The sequence below is a fragment of the Danio rerio genome, chromosome 21, assembly GCF_052040795.2.
Source record: "Danio rerio strain M-AB ecotype USA chromosome 21, GRCz13ab, whole genome shotgun sequence".
In the NCBI taxonomy this organism is placed as follows: domain Eukaryota; kingdom Metazoa; phylum Chordata; class Actinopteri; order Cypriniformes; family Danionidae; genus Danio; species Danio rerio.
The window spans coordinates 1,500,212-1,520,000 of record NC_141041.1 but is presented as its reverse complement, the minus strand read 5'-3'; the positions used below and the strand labels follow the sequence as shown (position 1 = coordinate 1,520,000).

General features: G+C 40.3%; 1 protein-coding gene and 1 long non-coding RNA gene across 6 annotated transcripts in view; one reads left to right on the top strand and one right to left on the bottom strand.

Annotated features, from left to right (window-relative positions):
* tcf4 (transcription factor 4) overlaps positions 1–19,789 on the bottom strand; it is a 435,077-nt gene that overhangs the window by 359,978 nt on the left and 55,310 nt on the right. The gene's annotated exons all lie outside the window — the stretch shown is intronic.
* On the top strand, positions 14,696–15,150 carry LOC147838678 (uncharacterized). The gene is made up of 2 exons (XR_015520916.1): positions 14,696–14,876; positions 15,081–15,150. It is a non-coding gene; the product is annotated as an uncharacterized LOC147838678 (long non-coding RNA).

Genomic DNA, 19,789 nt, shown 5'->3' with positions numbered 1-19,789 from the left:
TTGAAAAAGATAATATTTATGAAAAAATAATAATAATGAAGATTATTTCCAGTTTAGTCTCTGATTTATGAGGGGTCGCCACAGTGGAATGAACCACCAAAAATTCCCAGGACCGCAACCCAGTTCTGGAAAACACCCATACATATTTATATACTACAGCCAATTTAGTTCGTCAATTCCACTATAGCCATGTGTTTAGACTGTAGGGGAAACCAGAAACCACGGTGAGAACATGCAAACTCCACACAGATACGCCAGCCGGGACTCGAACCAGCGACCTTCTTGCTGTGAAGCCACAGTGCTAACCACTGAGCCACCATGTCGCCCATTTTATTATTCATACTATTTATTTTCATAGGTTATTTATGGGATAATTGTAAAAAAAATAAATATAAAGAGTAATATTATTATTATTATTAATTTTATATTTAATTGAATTAATTTTTATTATAATAATAGTAATTAAATTAATAATATCAATAAAGACATGAATGCATTTCCGGTGTTACCAGTTTTCCCAGTAGCTCGCTACATACGCTGATGGACTTAGTATGTAGAACTGAGTTGACCGCAATGACAGGGTTCGAGTCTGGCAAAAAACGGCTCCAGAAAAAAATAAATAAATAAACAAATCACGGCTAAACTATCATAGTACGATGCATCATTAGGAAAAAGAACAGTGTAGAGATGATCGTTTCCCAAAACCTGTAGTTTCTCTGTCGCAGAGCCCTCATTTGAACCACGCTAGTTAATAATGTCCATAGTGCTGCTCTAAACGGGGTGGAGTAGATACTTCTTTTGAGAAGCACCCTATAATTTATTTGTGCAGTTTATATTGTTTTACACGCGCACGCATTTAAAATAATACAATATTAGTTTTGGTAAAAACATCCATTCGCTTTCCATATCAATTGAAATATATGTAAACGATACATCTAGAGCTAGAGTTTTCTTTACAAGTATTATTGAGAACATTACATAGTCTATTCACAAGCATAAAATCACTTACAAAAAGCTAACCCCTATTCAAATATCATATACAAGTCATATAAATAATGAGGCAATTTATTTAAAAAAATGTAATATTTATTAGGAAATAAAAAAATTCTACTTTAATAATAATTTTCATAATATTAATGATGATGATGGCGAGGCAGTGGCGCAGTAGGTAGTGCTGTCGCCTCACAGTGAGAAGGTTGCTGGTTTGAACCTCGGCTCAGTTGGCCTTTCTGTGTGGAGTTTGCATGTTCTCCCTGCCTTCGCGTGGGTTTCCTCCGGGTGCTCCGGTTTCCCCCAAAGTCCAAATACATGCGATACAGGTGAATTGGGTAGGCTAAATTGTCTGTAGTGTATGTGTGTGTGTGTGAATGTGTGTGTGGATGTTTCCCAGAGATGGGTTGCGGCTGGAAGGGCATCCGCTGCGTAAAAACTTGCTGGATAAGTTGGCGGTTCATTCCGCTGTGGCGACCCCAGATTAATAAAGGGACTAAGCCGACAAGAAAATGAATGAATGATGATGATGATGATGATGATGATGATGATGATGATTCATTCATTCATTCATTCATTCATTCATTTTCTTTTTGGCTTAGTCCCTTTCATTATTATTATTATTATTATTATTGTTGTTGTTGTTATAATTATTATTAAATAGTAGAATAATGGTTATTTGTTAGTTTTGAACAGTCTACTTTTACAGTTTTGTCATTAAAGTTTTCTAAGTGCATTGCCAAGGAAGCGCAATTGTGAACATGAAGACACTAAAACTGAACTGTAAAAATAGTTAGAAAGCAAATTACACTTAAGAGAGATGAGCTTAATGCTGTTTTATTAAAATAATTCCTAGTGTAAATGTTACAATGTTCTAAATGAATAGGGCATAGAGGGGATAAATGGGAATAGAACACAACCAGGAGCTATGTTTCTAACTACAGCTCCAGAGGTGTAGTTGCAAGTGCACACGTCTGCGATGCAGTTTGCGAATGTTAGTTGAAACGGCGGATTTGGGAAACGCCAAATCAAGGAACTATGTTTGTAACGACACAACTTGCAACCTTAGTTGGCTAATGATTATTTTCGGAAATGCACCCCTGGTTGGCTTAAGTGTTTATTGCGCCCTCTGGTGCATTTATGTGAGAAGAGGACACACGAGAGGAATTTGTGATCATCAAAAAAGCATACACAGCGTCCTCTGGTGGATTTGCAAAAAAAAACTGCAAGCAGATGTACCTCCGGTTATGTATTTCACTTTCCCCAGAAATGTAGACCTGGGTACATATCCGCAATGAGCCTTAGATGTTGGCCAGGTGCGTGTGTGTGTATTAGCAGTGGGAAGTTTGGATGTTTTCCACAAACTGGATTGTTCGGACAGTTTATTTCAATAAACCGGTTCAAAAAATGATTATTTCACGATACAACATTTAGGGTCGTATCATACACCCCAGACAATAAGGCGCAAGACGTGTTTGGTGCAATTTGTTGCTGTTTTCAGACCAGCGCAACAGTAACTTTGATGTTTTGCGCCAAGTTGTTTAAATAGTAAATCCCAGGCCCGGAGTGGGATTCCTTTTCAGCCCTGAGTGTTAAGCCTTAGACCGGCCCACCTCAGTTCACGACTGACCATATCAAAATAAGGTCATTTCCAATTCAGTTTCTAATAACACTACCGCGTCCTTTTCAAGAAAACAGCTGATTTAGAACTTCAAATGTTCAAAAACCCTAACAGTATTATATGTCTTAACAATAAAAATGAAAAAAATTATAACTATACATATCCAGATGAGAATCGATCACTCGTCAGCTGCGTAGTAACACAACGTGCTGACCACTGGACCACAACAGCGCTGTTGTGTGGGGAACAAAAAATATATATTGCACTGTGACTGACCTGAATCTCTTTCTACCCCTTTAAGATCTCTGATCAAATTATATCAGACTTATTAAGTAGCGAATCATCTGATTTTCATTAAGCAGGTGTATTATTCATTAATATTAACTTTTCAAATTCTTATATTAACTAAGGTGCCGCAGTTTGGGGTCAAATGATGATTTACCCTGCGGGCTGCATTTTACTCACGGGGCTGCGAGAAAATAAATAAAAAGAGCGGAGCTGCGGCAAAATAATGAATAAAAAGAGTCAGGCTATGGTCAAATACATGAATAAATGAAAAGCGTGTGACTGCTGAGAGTGCAAGCAGCAAGGGACACCGGCCCTCGTGGCCAAAAAATGGATCGGCCCACCAGGAATTCTCCCAGTCCTCCCGATTAGCCAATCCGGACCTGGTAAATCCATTTACGCCACTCTGTTTACTCATGTGTGTGCTGGTCTGTAAAGGAGGTGTGTGAAGGCACATTGTTGGAAAGTTGCTATATTAATTAATTGAAATAGACCGCACTATTGACCAACTACAAGCTGCTCTAAAGTCCAGCAGAGTGTTAGTTATGTGCCTATGCAGGTCCAAACACGTACACACTGCTGATACACACAGGATGAACAGCAACACACAAATATGTTTACAGATGAAAACAATTACAATGATCCAGAAATGATGATTTTTACAGCACTGCCTCCATGCCTTCTTCACCTCGGGGGGCTTTACCAGTTTATTGATGATGATCTGCATCTGTATAATGTGATTATTATTAGCAGTATTATTGATTATCTGTAGATCTATATTTGCTTTAATAAACACTAGTGTAGATTTGTCCAGCTGTGGGGTTTTGGAGACGTCTGCATCAGCATAAGAACAGGACGTGTGTTTGGATGAAACTCAGTTTTTTGTTATTATTGTTCATTTATTCCTTTGCTAGGGATTAGAGCTGATTTTAGAAACAGTTGTGAAGCAAATCTTTGCGCTTAACAAAGAGAATTAAATATGTGGGCTAATGGATGTGTTCAGTGGAGTGAGTTTCCACCGTTTCCTCACTCCACCAAAGTAAAGGAGTAAAGAGACAGTAAAGAGGCTGAATGGTGGAGGCTCGTTCTTTATCCTCGCGCTGCAGATGCTCTGTTTAACTGTTTTCTCGCTAGTGAAGCAATCACTTTGTGCACTCACAAAGTCGCCATGTAAATGCACCATGGAGCGACACAACTGACTCCTAAAGAGAATGAGAGACGAGACTCTGATTGGTTTAATGTACGCTATGCTCCAAACACACACAGAACTCATTAAGAGAATAAGCACAGCCCTGTTAGACCATGCACCAGGGCGCACAGCGGATTTATCCATCCTTAAAATAAAAGTGGATTGAGACACGCTCTTGATGCTCCTGCACCATGAGCTTTAGACGTTGCGCCTATAGTTAAAATAGAGCCCTGTAGATGTCAAATGCATGTGCAGCATGTAAATGAGTTCTCCGTCATGCACCTTCTGAATTGAGGTCTGGAAATAACTGGTGTAAAGATGGTTGGTCTTTTTTTGCATCATGTTTGAAAATGAGACATTTAATAATTTGTCTAATGGAGGAAAATGAATTTTGGGAAAGACATCAAAGGAAAAAGGACGAGCGAGAGGCGTGCATCCTGTGACACACACACACACACACACACACACACACAGACTCGAGTGGATCACTCTAAATGGGAATAAAAACTGGCAGGTTAGTCCGTTCAAACTCCAGCCAAATTCAATTTGAGCTTGTAATTTGTAATAGACTTTAGAGCAGTGCCAGGGCTGGAGATGGCTTAAACCGCTGCGCTAATAGGAATCTGCCCGTGTGCTTTTGTGATGTTTAATTATGAATAATTGTTTCTTAGGTTTGTCCAAATAGATTCTCCTTATTGGCCCTGATTAGATCCGAACTCTGAGAGGAGTGACGCATTAAACACGCCTGTGTTAAATCCACAGATACAAACACAAGCGCACACACTTAAACATTATACCTACACAGACACGTGCACAAACACTTCACAGACATGCACACATGAACTCACACACACACACACACACACACGAAGAAGAAGAAGAAATGACGTTAAAAACGCAAAGGTTGCTGGTTCAAGTCCCAGTTAGCGTATCTGTTTGGAGTTTGCATGTTCTCCCCGTGTTGGAGTGGGTTTCCTCCGGGTGCTCCAGTTTCCCCCACAGTCCAAACACATGCGCTATAAGAAAATTCATTCATTCATTCATTTTCTTTTTGGTTTAGTCCCTTTATAATTCCGGGGTCGCCACAGCGGAATGAACCGCCAACTATTCCAGCATATGTTTTACGCAGTGGATGCACTTCCAGCTGCAACCCATCTCTGGGAAACATCCATACACACTTATTCACACTCATACGCTAAGGACAATTTAGCCTACCCAATTCCCCTGTACTGCATGTCTTTGGACTGTGGGGGAAAACGGAGCACCCGGAGGAAACCCACGCGAATGCAGAGAGAACATGCAAACTCTACACAGAAACTGACCAAGCTGTGGCTCGAACCAGCGACCTTCTTGCTACAAGGCGACAGCACTACCTACTGCGCCACTGCGTCGCCTATAGGGGAATTGATTAACTAAATTGCCCGTAGTGTATAAGTGTGTGAATGACTGTGTATGGGTGTTTCCCAGTACTGTGTTGCAGTTGCAATCCGCTATCTAAAACATATAAGTTGGCGATTCCTGATGAATAAAGGGAAGGAAAATGAATATTTTTCTGTTCGCCGTCTGCATTTGTTGATTGTCTTGCTTTTGTCTGATGTGTGATTTATGGTGGTGTGTGCGTGTGCGTGTGTCCATCACAATGTGAACAGCAGAACTGGACTCTGAGATTGTGCTGTTTTCTTAAAGTAGGTCATCTCACAACAGAACTAAAATAATCCAGAAACAACACACACCTGACTGAGATCCTCCAGCACCTGCGCCGACACACACACACACACGCACGCACACACACACACACACACACACACACACACACCACTGATGGCTGATTGCAAACAATGTAAAGTTAATGTAAAGATGTAAGATATGTCTCTAGAGTGTGTGTGTGTGTGGAGTTTGAGCTGAGAATAGCACACAGATAATCTTCTCTAACTCTCTGAACCCTTTTAGGCTTTGATCCTTTAAATTTGGTCGCTTTAAATTCAAATGAGATTGTACTCTTTTCAGAAGAGGGCGGAGCTACAAATGCCTATGCATCAGCATAGCAGCAGATTCAAAACACTAACGGCTAATGAACAGACGGCTGCTTCTCACTCAAGGATGTTTATGCGAATGAGGGAGAGATGGGCACTAGTGGGCGGGGCTTTCCCCCTCTGATGACATCATACAAAGGGAGACTGTCAGTCAAAGTGTTTCTGCAGACTGTCTTCATCAAGTTTTATCATAACAAATACATTTAATTACTGTTTACCTTTAGAGTCTGGAGATATTCACACACTGCTGACACACAACTGTGGTCAAAGCCCTTATAAAAATGATTTGGATTAAAGTTCCAAAGTTGGATTAAACTTTCTTTACTAATCTGCAATTCCCTCTCTGACCCCTCCACTAACTACATTATAATAATAAAAAACAAATACTAATGTTTTGCTTCTTACACTTTCTTTGCAGACCTGAAACTTGCCTACAGCACTTATTCATCGTTGCTCATATAGTTGTGTAAATTGCTTCCTTGTCTTCATTTGTAAGTCGCTTTGGATAAAAGCGTCAGCTAAATGACTAAATGTAAATATAATGTAAATGTAAAGTTCAACAATATAAATTCACAGATGCTTTTTTATTGCATTTCAATGATCCTCAATATATTTTGCATGCAGCCTTATGCCGAGTTCAGACTGTGTGATTTTAGCCCTGATTTTGGCTCGCCGACAGGTTTTGAGAAATCGCCGACAAATGCCTGAAATCACAGGCTAATCGCTGCTCGTGCACGTGAGTGACAATCACACAGTATGAACGATCAAAGACGCGATCTGAGAGAATCGCCGATGAGTCGCCGATGCCTGTGAGATATTTGGCGTGCTGAATATCTGGAGCTGTCGGCGATTCAAATCATGCCGTGTGAATTGAGTTCTGACTGAAAATAACATCAGCGATCGCCTACAGCCAATGAGAGAGCGGCATTCACTTGTGTGTGTGTGTGTGTATACCTGCTGCAGGCCAGCGGGAGGCTGGGGGAGAAGGTAAAAGTGCTCTTTTTCGGTTTATTTGGACCCACGAAATGGAGGTAAAACTAGTGTAGGTTTGACAGGACTCAGGAGCAACCGTGTCTGTTTGACGTTTTATACAGAAAGAAATTAGTTTATTATCAACGTTGAGGAGAAATGGCTAATTCCCTTTAAACCCAGGTGAGCAAACACGTACATGTTCTACCCCATTAAAGGCTTCTTTCTCATTATGTAGTCAATAACAAAAGATATACGACGTGTTTTTGGCTGTGAGACGTAGTTTAGACGAAGTTGTCGGCGATTTTCCCTATAGTAAAGTCATGCAATGTGAAAGTCCCTGTCTCTGATCCATCTTGCAGTGTAAACAAAGCAGCGACGAAACGCTAGCCCAGATAGTCAAGCAGTGTGAAAACATCTGTGACACGACTACCTTGAAAATCACGCAGTCTGAACTCGGCATAACTGGAATATGTTGTGTGAAGATTATAATAATACAAATCAGCGGTGGTCAGTGATGAAGGAAATGTAATTCGTTACTGTACCTACATTGGGTAGCCTTTTTCATGTGTCTAACAGGAGTATTTCCATATGAGGAGGTTTATTATATTAAACTAGAAACTATACACTCACCGGCCACTTTATTAGGTACACCCGCTTAACTGCTTGTTAACGCAAATTTGTAATCAGACAATCACATGGCAGCAACTCACTGCATTTAGGCATGTAGACATGGTCAAGACGATCTGCTGCAGTTCAAACTGAGCATCAGAATGGGGAAGAAAGGGGATTTAAGTGATTTTAAACGTGGCATGGTCGTTGGTGCCAGACGGGCTGCTCTGAGTATTTCAGAAACTGCTGATCTACTGGGAGTTTCACGCACAACCATCTCTAGGGTTTACAGAGAATGCTCCGACAAAGAGGAAATATCCAGTGAGCGGCAGTTCTGTGGGCGCAAATGCCTTGTTGATGAGGCCAGAGGTCAGAGGAGAATGGCCAGACTGGTTCCAGCTGATAGAAAGGCAACAGTAACTCAAATAAGCACTCGCTACAACCGAGCTCTGCAGAAGAGCATCTCTGAACACACAACACGTCCAACCTTGAGACGGATGGGCTACAGCAGCAGAAGACCACACCGGGTGCCGCTCCTGTCAGCTAAGAACAGGAAACTGAGGCTACAATTCACACAGACTCACCAAAACTGGACAATAGAAGATTGGAGAAACGTTGCTGCTCTGATGAGTCTCCATTTCTGCTGACACATTCAGATGCTCGGCTCACAATTTGGCCTCAACAACATGAAAGCATGGATCATCCTGCATTGTATCAGCGGTTCAGGCTGGTGGTGGTGGTGTAATGGTGTGGGGGAGATTTTCTTTGGGTCCATTAGTACCAACTGAGCATCAACGCCACAGCCTACCTGAGTATTGCTGCTGACCATGTCCATCCCTTTATGAGCACAGTGTCTCCATCTTCTGATGGCTACTTCCAGCAGGATAACGCACCATGTCATAAAGCTCAATCATCTCAGACTGGTTTCTTGAACATGACAATGAGTTCACTGTACTCAAATGGCCTCCACAGTCACCAGAGCTCAATCCAATAGAGCAGCTTTGGGATGTGGCGGAACGGGAGATTGGCATCATGGATCATGGATGTGCAGCAGCTGTGTGATGCGTGGTCTCTTAAATTCCAAAAACATACAGTAATTATATACTATTCTGCAGGTCAACTATAATTCAGACTCAACATTGCATATCTTGTGATGTGACTATTGCAGATGCACACATTGCGATATTGATGCTGAACCGATATCTGTGCAGCCCTATTTCAAGCACAACTGCATATCATGAAGGTCATCATCGCATGACCCCAACGTCAAAAGCAGATGTACTGTTACATATCGTATGATGCAGATCACACACACACACACACACACACAGACGCAAACACACAGTTCCCAGTTCATGCACGTTTCTCTCAGCACATTTATGATCCTGGACCTGCTGTTAGACTCATAAAACACAAGACCAGGATCCTGATTACAGCTCAAAGACAGAAACAGACTCTTTCTCACTGACAAACATCCATCACACACTCTGGAAATACACATCTAGTAAACTGCTTCCCGCCATTTAAAGGGGCAGTTCACCCAAAAATGAACATTTACTCACTGTTTACCCTCCCACAGGGGGATCCAAACCGAGTTTCTTTCTTCTGTCGAACACTAAGCAAGACCATTTATTAATTTTCCTTCAGCTTAGTCCCTTTATTTATCAGGGCTCTCCACGGAGGAATGAACCACCAACTATTCCAGCATATGTTTTATGCAGCCTTCCAGCGGCAACCCAATACACTCATTCACACATACACTATGGCCAATTTAGTTAATCAATTCCCCCTATGGCGCATGTGTTTGGACTGTGGGGGAAACCGGAGAACATGCAAACTCCACACCTAAACGCCAAGTGACTCAGCCGGGACTCAAACCAGCAACTTTCTTGCCACAGTGCTATCCACTGAGCCACTGTGACACCCACAAATTGATTATTTAACAACCTAAAGTGGATCCAACATCGAATAATTAAGTTGTCTTAAAAAACTCAAGTATTTGTGTTGATTCAGCTCAAAGTGGTTTGCATAAGGAGTAAAATCTTTCATGAGTGAGCCTTCCGTGATGTTTCTTTAGCTTTTTTTTTTCCTCAAATAAATAATTAAAGAGTTGCTTTCTGTAGCAATCACACACGCTCAAAAAAAAACCCCAACAGCAGAAGACTTCTTTAATCACAGTAGTCTGCACACGCTCAGTGTTTATTCGGGGAACGTCAGACAAACAGCAGCGTTTCTGATCATTTACACACAGATCTTCTCTGACAAACACAGATGTTTTCAGCTGCACATCTGCACACGGCCGCTGTGCTTTATTCCAGACGCTTCTGAAGCAGCAAACACTCTCAGGTGGATCGCTTTACCTGCGCAAACAACACACACACACACACACACAAATGCAGAGGCCCGGCGTGTGTGTTTACTGACGGCTGTTTTGCTAAAGGTCAATCCGCCTCTGATTTATAGTTTAATCTCAGCCGCGAGCCCTGCAGGACTGTGCTATTGCTCAAAGCTTGCTCAATCTGAGCTCAAGGGAACACACTTTGGGGTTATTTTTCGACTTTTCTGTGCGGTTTTCAGTCGGATTGTTGATCACACTTTAATTAAAGTTACAATTATTAATATTAATGAACCATTAGCTATGATTTTAGCTCAGTAAGCTTTAAATTTAGGTATTGGGTGCAAAATTAGATCATATTTGTCAATAAAGTTACTCATTAGTTCTTCTTAACTCACAGTGTATTAACTGATGATAACAAGATACACTATTGTTATAATAATGCAATAATAAGTTGTATGCTTATTAAATGCATGACAAGATTGATCTTTTTAGTGTAAATACATTAACATTAATTAATGAAGACTTATTGTAGTGTTACTGTTACATGTCAACGTAATGTATATACACATACACTCACTGGCCACTTTATTAGGTACACCTTACTAGTACCAGGTTGGATCCCTTTTGCCTTCAGAACTGCTTTAATCTTTTGTAGCATGGATTCAGCAAGCTACTGGAAATATTCCCCAGAGATTTTGCTCCATACTGACATGATAGCATCACAGTTTCTGGCCGTTGAGTGTATATTGTAATAGTTATAATGTTAACTCTGTGCTTAGGTTAAAACTATATAAATAAAAATAATAAGTACTTTAAAACTATTCATATAACTAATTAACTAATATAACTAAACTAATAAAGAAATAAAAACTATATTTGTAATTATGTTTGAAACCCACGCCAACACAGGGAGAACATGCAAACTCCACACAGAAATGCCAACTCGAGGCGGGACTCGAACCAGCAACCTTCTTGCTGTGAGTTCACTGAGCCACCGTGCCGCCCTATATTTTAATTAAGTATATTAAATTTAAATATCATTTAAATAACACTTAAATCACCTTTATAAACAATAACCATCACTGTTTATGTGCATTAATTAAACTATAAAACTATTACTGATGTTCAATTACATACAGGGAAAGACGGAGAGAGATCTTGTGTTTATAGTTTGAGCAAAAACACTGAGAAACTCAAGAATTTCTCACTTGAACTGATGTTTGTCACACATATGAAAGGGCAATATGAGCTGTGTGTGTGTGTGTGTGTGTGTGTAGGCGGCTGGTGAAATGAGGTGTCACTGAACACTTACATCCCTCCATGGTACCCAGAGCACCTTCATAGGGCACACCTGCACACACACACACACACACACACACACACACACACACACACACACGTAATGACCCATGTGTGACGATCCTTCCAGCTGGTGCTCCCTAAATAGGCTGCTCCTGAAAAACCAGTGACCCCAGCACCTCCTCCCTTCTGAACACACACACACACACACACACACACACATATTTATTTAGCTATCTAAATAAGTACATTGCATTCACTTCTGAAGAGCTCAGTCATCAGGTTTTGAAGCTGAAAACTGGTTTCTCCACAGGATTTTAAACAGCTGATGACAGACTACTGTGTGTCTTCTTATGCAAAACCCGTTTTACTTTACCTATGAATTCACTTTTAACTCATGAAATAACTTTTAACTCATTAAAAATCATTTAACGAATGTGTGCAGGAAAACTCCGTTACCCATGATGCTCTACAGAAAGTTCCACCAATCAGAGGGCTGCAGCAGAGTCCACCCAAATAGATCTCGTCAAACCAATTTTACTTTCATTTAGACTGTAGTGCATGAATGGCAGAAAATGTAATAAACTGTAAACAGTATGACACACTTATACACTCAGAAAATTCAAACAATAAATGATCAAATTATAAATATATACATTAGATGTCGCCTACACTGTTGTCGTCTCTTGGAAGGAATGCGCTAATCGAGCCGCCATTTTAGTACAGGGTAGCGCTGCTTTGAAATGAATGCGGGACCAAGCTGCAGTGGAGGACTGTGTCCATCCAGAGCCCAAGATATACACACATAATCAATCAACATCTTAAACTAACGTCATGTTGACAATAAATGCTGACATTTATTCGTCAGGTATGGCAACAAAAATCCAACATCTAATAGACGTCATAGTGGTAACGTCCCCACAACGTCAAGTTGTAACATCATTGTTAGACATTGATATTTGGTTGGTTTTAGGTTGGATGGTGGACATTGGTGTCGACCTGACGTTGACTTCTGACATCAACCCCGATTTTCATTCCCAAACAAAATGCAACGTCCCCACAACGTTGGGGTACAACATCAATCTGACGTCATGTTGACGTCTTGTGCCTGCTTACAGTAAACATCCGTCATCAGTGATATGCATCTAAGCCTGGGGTGGGCAAACTCGGTCCTGGAGGGCCGGTGTCCTGCACAGTTTAGCTCCAACCCTAATCAAACACACCTGCTTATAGATTTCTTGTGATCTTAAAGACAGTGGCTGTTTCTCAATTCCAAGAACGCAGAGAACGGACTTGCATTCTTGTGGAGAGCGGTCTTGCCAGGTATCCTCGGAAGAACGAACTCAGGAGGCCGCGAGGGCAGAGAACGCGTCCTTTGAGAAATGAGATGCTGCGTTCTTCCTGATGGTCACAAGACCTTCATGTTTTTTAAATGGTAACTTATTTAAACATTACAGCCTTCATACAACGATTTATTGTTTTTCCCCTTTTCAAAATATATACTTTGCATAAAAACATTATCAATATATGTTGCACAATATAAATAAAACAGATTTTAATACGAATATCAGCAAACAAACACCCTTAATTTGTTTATTCCTTTATTAAGATGTTCATGGTAATGTTTACTTTCACCGTTTCATTTAGGGAAACTCCTGAGGTAAATAATTCATATCTATGAACTTTAATAATGAATCTAGATAAAATGCAGCGCTTCCCACCTCCAGTCGCAATGCCTTCTGGGACTTTCAGAGCAAGTTCGGTGCTCAAGTCTGCATCGATATCAAGAACACATCCGGGAAGTTTCACGCGTCCTCCGTACCTGCGGTCTTGAGTATTGGAACTGAACTTAGGCAGCTGATGATGACGTTTCACGAGAACACGAGGACGCAAGACCGCTGAAGAACGCATATTGAGAAACAGCCACTGATTAGCATGTTCAGGTTTGTTTGACTAGTGTTGGAACAAAACTCTGCAGGGACACCGGCCCTCCAGGATCAATTTTGCCCATCCCTGATCTAAGCAGTCTTTGGGTCATCGCGTGTGAGCATTTTGGACATCTTCTTGGACACTTTTAAAGCTTCCAAACAGTTTTCTGCAATTATAAATCACCAATATCTTGAGGTGGTTTATTATGATGCAAGTTATTTGATCGGACAGAAATCATAGGACTGATTTCTCTAATCCCCTTAGACAGGAAAAAATAAAGTAGAGACAGCAGGTTGAAGGAAAGTAGTGGAGTATAAGGTACAGATACTGCACTAAAAATGTACTCAGTGGAAAGTAAAAGTACACAACTACTTACTAAATTACAATTTCTGAGAAAAACTACTGAATTACAGTAATTTGAGTGTTTGTTATTAGTTACTTTGCACCACCAGTCCTGAACAAGTGTGCCGCAAGCCTGCGTTTGAGTGAAGGTCTCGGCCGTTAGATCGCCCCCTGGGGGCTGGCTGCAGTACAAGTCATAAAGCCCGCCTCCTCTGTGTTAATGAAGGAGACTTGAGCCCAAATAAAAAAATGTATTACACTTGCAATAAAATGTCCCGAAAGATGGTTCTGGTGGATTAAGGCACTGGTTATTGTGCTGAAATAGGTGCAGATCTTCATTTGTGTAAACAGTTTGTTTTTAGCAGTAATTTAATGCTGGGCGTGTCATCGTGATTGACAGCTGTGATTGACAGTTTCTCAGCGCGTCTGAGCTTCGGCAGGAGACTGAAGTGTTATTATTCGATTTCTGTGTTATTTTACCATGACAAAATGAGTTCAGCAGTAAACTATAGTTTCTGACATACATGATCCTGGTGGAACTCTGTTTATTCGCTAAGTTCAGGGCTTTTATTAGTTTGCTAATACACGCCTAACCACCCAGATAGCAAAATACACTCGGGCCAGTTCCAGCTAGATTCTCGCCTGTCGGAGACTTACCCCTCAGAGCTCAGACTGACTACCTCTGCTGGACCTACTCCGGATGCCTGGACTCACTGCCCGATTCCAGCCCGAGTCAATCGAGCCAGATGCGGCGGCCGAGTGAGCCAGCGTTGCCGCATGCGAGCCGGAATCAGCCCGCGACGCCGCGAGTAGGTTATGCGCTGCGGCCCGGAGCTGGCGCGATTGAATATATAAAACCCTCATATTTGTTAACGTTATTGTAAATAACCCCAAGTTATTTAAGTTAGGTTTCAGTGTTAATTATTTATGCTGCTTTTAATTACTTCTCTATTTCTTTAAAAATTGTTGTGTTTTTGTTATTTATTTGAACTCCACTTTGCACTAAGTTATTTAGCCTATAGAGACCCTTATTTTGACGCGCGGCTTGCCGGAAGTGGTCAGGTGCGCGAGCGCGCGCAGATCACGGAAGCAGGGAGATCGGAGAAGCGCGCCTAGCACGAGGGAGAGAGCGATCGCTTGTACAGAGAAATGCACGGAGCTAATGTTACATTTAAGGACTGATTTAAGAGAGATTTAATGCATATTTGAGTTTGTTTTTTGTTCTGTTCATCTTCATTGTTTGAACACCTGGTTGGAAGGGAGAACAAGGTAGATAAGGAAATTTATATACATATTGCTAATATTTGATGCATCTGTTGGCTTGCTATTAATTTAAATTGCTATTTTATCGTAAAATTAGTAATATATTTGCAGATACTTTATAATATTGTCACTAAGTTTATTGTTTTGTCTTATTATGTGAACTATTATTCATTAAATTTTTTCTATTTGTGTTTATTCATCTGTTCTTAGCTCTTACGGTGTTGTACAGTCTTTAAGGACGGCAAATGCAACAATAAAGGCACAAAGGAGGACAGTGCAACATCAGTGCATGAGTTTAATCCTTTTATTTCTCCAACCGGGCTGTTACAGTTATTACATCCATTTGTGTTGATATGACAGCAAACGCATGCTGAGCAGTTCGGGGGGCGTGGTTGATTTTACATAAAGCGTTTGGTTGGAAGCTCGACTCTGCTCATTTTCGCGGCTCCTCCTCTGGCTCCATCAGACAGTCCTTCTGCGCATGTCAAGGCTCCAATTTCAGCAGTCTTTTGCGACAGTTTGTGCCCGTCAAGCAGGCGTTTTGCCCTCAAGGCGTTCAGGGGGAAAAGGGGCTGTCGCGTCGTCCATATTTTTTACAGTCATTGGTCCTGAAACACGGCTCTCTCCTGCTTTCACTTCTCATTCTGACGGAGGGAGCGATTTGTTTGTGAATGAATCTCCGTTACGAACGACTCGTTCACTAGCCGACAATAATACACGTTTCTGGCAGCGCAGCATCTCGTTGTCATATTTCTTTTGCATTGTTTGCTGATTTTATTCAACAAAACTAGCATAAGCCGAGTGTTTAGTGTGAGTTGCTGCTGCTTTGCCTTATGATCAGTGATTATTTTCATCAATAATGTTACTTGTTGAGTAAAAAAGTTCAGAATGTACAAAACGTAAAGAACGAAATCTTCCCTTTGAAATGTTCTGCCTTAATGCTTTGTTTTCACATTACTACACCAGTAAGCAGTGCATGTAAAGCAGTGGCTTTAGTCTTGACTATTGTGGCTGATTTGTCCTGAGAGCACTGTACAAATGTGGCGGCGCTATTGACGCATGCTCAGGGTCCGTATGATATATGACATATGATATCTAGTGTATATATCTATGAATCAAACTAGCAAATAGTTCCTGTAGGAACGGTCTTTAAACCACAGCGGTTCGAACTGTAGTTCTGCCGAGCGACTAAAAAGTGATCAGCATGATGGTAAAGAACTGTACATTTCTAGTCAAACCATTCTTCTGCAATCTCATACCAAAAACGGAAATAAGGGCAGTGTTAATAGCTATACATGTGGGAGAGCGTTGATATTATGTGATTGTATTGTATTCCAATATGGAACAATTAAATGTTAACGTTAAATCAAAAGTAATTCACAAGTACTTGAAAATGAGATGATTTAATGACAATAATTCTCGATGGTTACAACTGTATTAATTACAAAATACTGTATAAAATGATAAAATATGAAAGGATAAAACATATGATATAAATTGTACCCAGCTTAAATGTAAAATTAAAGTTACCATATGTAGAAGGAGAGACACAGGGGGAGGGAGAGAGAGACAAAGAGAGCAGGCCCAGAAGCCTGATTGCAGTAGAGTCAGAGAAGATAGACTCCAGAGGAGGAGAGGAGCAGAGCAGGAGAGAAGCAAGCCAGGAAAAGCGAGGGCAGGAAAAGAGACAGAGCAGTGTTTACCACCTATTTTGTATCTTTCTTGACCATGTGACCACCAATGCTGAGACATTCAAACTGACCAATCAACATGTGACCACACTATAAAACCCCCAAAGTCCACACAACAGGCCCTGATCTAATCAGTATCTGCCTTTGGAGTCAGTATGGACCTTCTTGAGTCAAAAAGACATGTTTTGTCATATAAACAAATGCATATGATAATTTAGCCTCTTACATTCCTATGATGAGTATAACTATGGAGGTGACAATCACTTATCTACCATCATTTTGCATTTACAATCCAAAATAAAGTAATTCATCCACAGTATTAAATAGTGAAGAAAGTTTCATTTTCGGGTGTACTGACTGATGATTGATTATAAAGTGTGTTTGGTATGCTGTCCTGGGAGAGACCTGAGCTCATAAGATCCTCGAGCACGGGGCTCCCTCCCAGTCGCAAGGCGAGAGGGGAGTTTGAGCTCAGCTAGATCTGGAGAACTCCACTGCTGTAGTAGCTGATGAACAGATAGTGATCGCTCTTAAGAGATAGCTACTGACTAGGATCAGTGGCGCAACAAGGGGGTATGCAGTATATGCGGCGCATAGGGGTGCCACACATGGGGGGGCGCCGTTGTGCCAAAACTATTTTTAAAATGATTCTTATTAAAAGTTTCAAATAATAAAAATAAATAAATATGTTTTGTTAAAAAAACATTATTTTGCATTTTAAACGAATATAATATTGTTATTGTTTAATTCAAAATCATTTAACACAATAACATGCAGTCCCACAGCCTAAAGTGTTCATGTAGATGTAACTGTTTAGATTTGTTTTTATTTTTATCAAATAAACTGTCAAATCATACATAATGTCAAAAGTTATAAGATTAATCTGAAAATTTGTCTTCATTTATTATTAATTAATTAATATAAAATAAGAGGGATCACACAAAATTTGAACCAGCATACCCCTCAGTAAATATGTAGTTGCGCCCCTGACTAGGAGCATGTCTATGGTGCTGATTAACTTAAGTTGCATGTTTTTGGATGGTGGGAGGAAACCGGAGGAAACCCAAGTGAGCACGGGGAGAACGTGTAAACTCCACACAGAAACGTCGGCTGGCTTGGTAGGGACTAGAACCAGTGATGTTCTTGCTGTGAGGCAACAGTGCTAACCACAGGGCCACAGTGCCACCCATGAAAGGAGGAGGAGTAGGGGTGGAAGAGGGGATTCTTCAAAACGAAAATGGCTGTCATATGGATCTTAGTGTATTTATAGTGGATTAAGAATCGTCTGATTGGTGAATCATGAACTGAATAATGCAGGACCGACGCAAGCAATCATTAGCATGTGATCCTCTCGACATTAGTTTATAAATAAACTTCACTTTAAGTATTTAGTTCAGTGTGTAAAGCACAAACAGCAGAGTTGGGATGTTTTTCCATGGTTTTGGAGTAAAATTATACATATATTTTAAGCTGCAATTCATTTATACAGTAATTTTAACATGTTTAAAAATAGTTACTATGGCTCCTGTCATACACCCGGCACAATGTGGCGCAAGGTGTGATGCAATAGCTATTTACTGGTTTCAGCTTGGAGCAAGAGTTGTTTTGATGTTTTGTGCTACGCTGTTTAAATAGCAAATACATTAGCGCTCATATGTGCACCCATAGGCGTTCTGGTCTATAAGGAAGGTGTTCTGAGGTGTATTGCTGGCGCGTTGTTATTTTGAGAAACTATAATAGATTTGTTATTAGACCAGAACAAAGCCGGTCTATTGTCCAGCGCAGAGCACGTTAGTTGTGCGCCTCGCTTACCCACTGCTTAATACACACAAGATGTAGAGCAATACGCAAATATCTTTACATATGAAAAATAATTAAAAGATTAAGGATATATAAAGGATATAATAAGGATATTTATGGGATATAAATGATTAAAATATTACAAAACATATTATTTTCTAGCCTACATAAATATAAACACCACTACCTTCATGCCTTCTTCATCTCGGGAGGCTTTTTCAGTTCATTCATAACAATTTGCTTTTGTATAATGTTATTATTATTAGCAGTATTATTGATTATATCCATATTTATATTTGTTTTTATTAAAAACAAGCTTAGATTTGTCCACCTGTCAGGTTTTAGACCATATGGGGCACAGCATGTGTATTAGGATATAACTCAGGTTTTTGAGCACACTTCATTATTGTTGTTCATTTATTCGTTTGCTGGAAATTAGAACTGAATTTAGAAACAGTTTTGAAACAAATCTTTAAGCTTAACAAATAAAATTAATTATTTATAGGCTAATTGATGTCTGTGTATACAAGGTTTCCCTATCCACGAGAGCGAAAGTGAAAGTAGATCATTTATCTCTCATTCTCACGCAGTAGATGCTCTGTTTAACTGTTTTCTTGCTAGTGAAATGCTCAGTTTTTATACTTACACTTACTTTAAGTCATGTAAATAGCAAATGCGCTTATGGCGCTAAGCTACTGGCTCTTAAAGGGAATGGGAGATGAGACTCTTATTGGTTTATTCTCAAAACACACCTATAACTCCTTAAGAGAATAAGCTCAACCCTTTTAGACCATGTGCCACGGCGCAAAGCGGATTTTTTCGTCCTTATATTAGCAAAAGTGGATTCTGACACGCCCTAACAGCATTTGTGCCCTGCGCTTTGCACTTTGCACATGGACCGAGCCCTATGAGACTAGCTATTCAAGATAAAATTGTTTGTTTGTTTCTACTATGGATATCAATGGCTGCCTTCCCCTCCAAATTACTTTAGAATATTTTATTTTGTGCACAACAGAAAAAAAAAACTCACAGGAGTTTAGAACCACAGTATTAAATAGTGAAGAAAGTTTCATTTTTGAGTGTACTGTCTCTTTAAGAAGCAGCAAAGTTTCATGTGCAGCACAAAATGTCTCTGAGTATTTAGTTCAAGTGTATGACGCCCAAACTGCAGAGAAAAGCTCTAAAGTTGATATTTTCCAGTGTTTTTGGAGTGAAATGCTGTGCTGACGAGCAGAAACACATTTCCCCACGCTCGTGCTTCAGTTAATCAGCATCCATCGGCTTTGCGTTGTAATAGACATTGATTTCGCCTAAACGTCTCGCTCTGCGGCTGTAATTAACCTTTAGCCGTAGCTTGTGTTTAAACGGCCCGTTTTCGTCCGCGGTTAAAATCAGACGTCCTAATTACGCATTTGGCAGCTTCGGATT